Source organism: Bison bison, unplaced genomic scaffold (assembly GCF_000754665.1).
Source record: "Bison bison bison isolate TAMUID 2011002044 unplaced genomic scaffold, Bison_UMD1.0 scf7180017864525, whole genome shotgun sequence".
NCBI lineage: Eukaryota > Metazoa > Chordata > Mammalia > Artiodactyla > Bovidae > Bison > Bison bison.
The window spans coordinates 3,116,744-3,122,033 of NW_011495076.1; positions in this window are offsets into that span (position 1 = coordinate 3,116,744).

Consider the following 5,290-nt stretch of genomic DNA (forward strand, 5'->3'; position numbering starts at 1 on the left):
CAGGTGTAAAGAATCAGCATTTGGTTGGCATATTCTTTGCCTTCTATCCCCACAGGAGCTTCTGATGCACCAGTAGATGACTGGACACGGAAAACAGAGGCAGGATCAGGTTTTAAATGACTACCAGCAGGCACACCCACCTTGTGCTAAAATCTTTCTCAGGTTCCTGCTGTGCTGTTTTATCTCCTCTTCCTTTCAAATGCCTCAAGCAAAAGTCCAGAGCCTTCCAGGGAGGCTGTGACATCCTCCTGGGAACAAGCTCCAAACCCAGGGTGAGAGGTATTAAAGACTGAAGGAACCTGCCATCTGCATTAACTTCTAAGTCTAGTCAAGAAAATTGTTTCTGTCTGCCCGGGCTTGACAAATCAATCAATCTATCACTCTGTTTCCCGAATTTCCTGGGAGCAAGCTCTCAGCTTTTCTGTACAAATACATCCCAGTACTGAGCTCGAGTAATAGACAGGAGGTTATCAGCAATCATATGAGAAGAGAACCTTTCTCTACCATCATTCTCAGCACTAAATTGCTCTTATCAGCACAACTTAAAAGGAGGAAACTGCCTTTATCCACTAAGCATCCTTCCTTTGGTGATGCTGTCCCTGTTGCTCCTCACAGGCTGCACGGTTACATCACTAAAGGTCACTGATTGATGCCACCATCTCCCTTTGAGACCCTTTTCTCTCTCCCTGCATTCCCTTCAGTGATGTTCATGCACCTTTTTCTCAGTCTCCTCTCCTGCCTCCATTAAGTCACAACAAAAACATCCCAGAGCCACTTGAGATCATCCATGCAATGATGGACAGGCTTGGCTATATAATTTGCAGGTCGCTGTGCAAAATGAAAATGTGGGTGCCTTGTTGAAAAAGCAGGAAAAAAAGAACCATATGTTGATTTTGTCATGCCATGAGTAATGGGAGAGGTTTCGTCCTCCTGTTTTACTTTGCTAGGGCTGCTATAACAAGATGCCACAGACTGGTGCCTTAAATATCAGAAATGTATTTTCTCACCACTTTGGTGACTTGAAGTCTAACATCAAGCTGCTGGAAGGTTTGGTTTCCCCTGAGGCCTCTCTGCTTAACCTAGAGATGGCCACCTTCTTTCTTATCCCTCACATGGCCTCTTCTCTGAGTCTATTCCTCTTCTTATAAGACCATCACTCCTGTTGGATTAGGGCGCCATCCTAGGACCTCACTTAACCTTAATTACTTTTTTTTTTTTTAATTACACTTTTTTAAGGGCTTCCTTGGTGGCTCATACAGTAAAGAATTGTCTGCAATGAGGGAAACCCGGGTTCGATCCCTGGGTTGGGAAGATTCCCCTGGAGAAGGGAATAGCAACACACTTAAGTATTTTTGACTGGAAAATGTCATGGACAGAGCCCATGGGGGTCACAAAAGGCACGACTGAGCAACTAACACACATACACGCGTGCACACACACACATGCACACACGTTTCTTTAAAAGCCCTGTCTCTAATTACAGTCAAATGCTGATACTCTGGGGGACAGGGCTTCACCATATGAATTTGGGAGGACACTGTTTCATCCATAACACTCCCCAAAGTAAAATGTAATGTCGCCAAATGAAGGGGAAGAAGCTGTCAGGCAAGCAAGAGCAACAGAGGGTTCCAACCTTGCTCATCTGTACCCTCATTGTAGCACAAATGTGTTTACCCAGCCCCAACTTTCTTTTCGTACTAGTACAATTTTGTTTTTTAATGGTATAAACGTATTAGGGTCAAAGGAGGAGATTTAAGAGCCTGAAGGAGTGCTGGTTAATTCTCAGTTAATCTCAGCCCCATTAACCCCCTGCTGCTGCTGCTGCTAGGTTGCTTCAGTCGTGTCCAACTCTGTGCGACCCATAGACGGCAGCCCTCCAGGCTCCTCTGTCCCTGGGATTCTCCTGGCAAGAATACTGGAGTGGGTTGCCATTTCCTTCTCCAATGCATGCATGCATGCTAAGTCGCTTCAGTCGTGTCCAACTGTGCGACCCCATGGACAGCAGCCTACCAGGCTCCTCTGTCCAAGGAATTCTCTAGGCAAGAATACTGGAGTAGTTTGCCATTTCCTTCTTCCATTCACCCCCATGTCTGCTGTAATAGTATAGGCTGAGAGAAGAGAAATAGATTCTGAGTAAGGCGGGAGAGACTCAGGTTTATTAACTGGACCACGAGGCCCATTTCAAGTGTTGGTCACTTTTATTCCTTAATCCTTAAGGTAAACTATACACTGATACTTCTGTGAGATTTTCTAGAACAACAATCAAACAAATTCTTCACTTTTCTTGACATAAATTAAATCTTCCCTGGTGCCTCCCTGTTTTCTTTCCTCTTTCCATACCTCAAATTTGTCCCAAATCCTCTCTTTAAGATCTATGGAGGATTAGAGATTTATCACTAGTATATCAGCTCTTAGATCTGCCTTCTTCTCTGCCTAGTGGTTTCTCATTATCCACAACTCATTATTATGTGTATTCAGCAACATATATTTATTGAACACCTACTTTGTACCAGCAATTGTTCTGGGTAATTTGGAAACATCAGGGAGCAAAACCAGATAAAGATGTCTATGCTAGGAGAGCTTACTTTCTACTAGAGAGGTAGAGAATGCTCCATAAGTATAATAAATGGATAGATCACATATTGTAGGTTCTGACAATGCCACGGGAAGTGAAAAGATGGAGTAAGAGAAGCAGGATAGGGAGTTCCAGGGCTTGGGGACATATTGATATATTAGAGTACTCAGAGTGGGTCTCCTGCTGAAGATGATGTGCTGGACAGTCTTCATTAGCCCTTCCAGATCTACTCTTCAACTTTCATCCTGCTCTGTGCCCAGGGAGGATGATCTATATGGGCTGTACCAATGGGCCTCTCTCTGTGTGACTTCTCATTGAGTTGGGCCAATGGATGACACTGGCAGGGCATTAGAGGGCAGGAGTGCATTGAAGTCAAGGTTTTTATTCCCCTGGCCTCTGCGTTTCTAGGTTACAGATTGGCAGCAGCTATAATCCTTACTGAAGTTTAAGCTCTTTCCAGATTGCCTCTCTTGAGTTCCAAGGGGTGCTCCCATTGTTGCTAACCCCCTGGTGCCTCCTCTATTCCTTATTGGTGTCTATTAAATCTGTCCACATCTTTGTAAAATGGCCCTTTATTGTACTCTCCCATTATCCCCATTTGAATGTACTACTTGTTTCCTGCCAGAATCTTGACTTATACAATAATTAGTAGTGAGAGAAGTGCCCCTGGGACACAGCCTCTTAAAATGAGATTTTGTGATTGAGTTGCCTATATCTGAGAAGTATAGAGACAATCTCCATGACGGGAGGAGAGGGAAAGGGATAAGACACTGATCATCCTTGGCATGCACAACTGTCTCCTCTTAACCGATTCTTATACTCTAGTTATTTTTCCATTCCTAAAAGTACGGTGGGAACTAATGTACTCAACTGGCAGAATACACACATTAGCTCCCTATGGTGTGAAATGAAGATTACATTGACAGGAAGAGCCAAGTAGAAGCCCGCAAATAATCACCTTAATGCAATGTGGTATCCCTGGAGGAACTGCAGAGTTTAATGCCATCATCAGAGACTTAGAAGGTGCAGGGTGATTAATTCTACCATATTTCCATTTAACTAGTCTATTTGGCAGGTGCACAAACCAGATGGGTCTTAGAGAATAATTGTAGATTGTCCCAGACTAAATCAGGTGGTTATGGAAATCACAGTTGAGATTTTGGATGTGGTACGATTACTGGGGCAAATTAATAATTACTCCTAGCACCTGGTTTTTAGCTACCAACATGAAAATGCTCTCGATGGATAGTGGGAAAGGTAGCTGTCAGTCATTCTCCTTCCTTGGCTACGTTAGTACTTCTTCAATGAGCCCATGTAGACCATGGCAACAGAGACTAAGATGGAGGTTTAACATGGACTTCTCATTCCCAAGGTTGACTTGGTGAGAGTCAATACGGACTGCCCAACTTTTCAAGTGCAAAGGCAACTGAGTCCTAATAAAACACCATTCCCTGAAGTAAGCAATGATTTGTCCTCGCAGGAATAAATATATATCCCAAATACACATTTGCCTTCCTTTCTCAGAACTCCTCTGCTGGCATTCCCACTTATGGGTCTACAAATGCCTTATCCATTGACATGGTTTCTCACAAAATGTATCCATTTAATGCACTTATTTGGTGGTGAAGGAGGTGTGGCAAAGGGCTCTTGCTCCTGTTACCCCAAAGCAGATGACTTGATAGATTGCTGGAATGGTCTGATGAAGATAGTTCCTTACAAGCAGGTACCATCTTCTTCAGTGTGCATGGACCTAAGAACCAAGAAAAATGAGAGTAGCTTGAGTGAAGTCTGATGTTATCACTATCTTGATATCTGTATTCTATGAAGGGATGTTCTGCCAGAAAAGAGAGTTCTAGTTCAATTAAATTGGGAGCTGAGCCTATTCCCCAGCCATTTTTAGGCTCCTCTTACCAGTGAACTAACAAAGAAGGTGTGGAATGCACAGTACTGGCTGGGGGAATTGGTACAGGGATCTTGTAAAACTAATTTCTGAAAAGACTAGAATAAATTCACAACCAACTGAAATAAATGTTTAAGCAAACTAAAGCCACAAAGTATCACAAAAGGAAATGGTTTATGTAAAATATATTAACAAGGACTTCTTCTTTAGAGAAGCAGAAGGTATGGTCCCCAGAGTCAGTAGGTAATTACACTATTCTTTTTCTCCAAGAGAAGCATCTGCCAAGATTTTCTCACATCCTGGCATATATTCCTTTGAAATATGCAAGGTTTCCACAGCCATCTTTGTAATTTGTTCTTCATATTCAACATAATCTTTATTCATAGCTACATCAGAGTTTGGTGATTGGACCATAAAGTAAACATCATGCCAGAAACATAAAGACTTTAGCCAAGAGAAGAAATTGCCCAAAATTCTTGTTTGGGGAAGAAGGCAATTTTTTTTTTTCTATCAGCATCAGTCTTCTGCTGCTCTTTGCTGCACAGGATGCTTTAAGCACCATGATTCTGCAGAAAACACTGCACTGACTTGACATCAGCAGGAATAATCACTAAATCCCTTGGCCTGCTGGGTACTGGTCTGCCAGACATGGTGTGACTGAGACTCAGTGGTGTCAAGGTCATGGATCAGGAATGGTAAGGCAGTATCAGTGAGACAACAATATTGTCTGGAGGCTGGGTTATTGTCCATCATTGGAGACAGACAGCTTGGCAAGAGAATGATTTGGCTGTTCTTTGGCTGAGAGTACACAATCT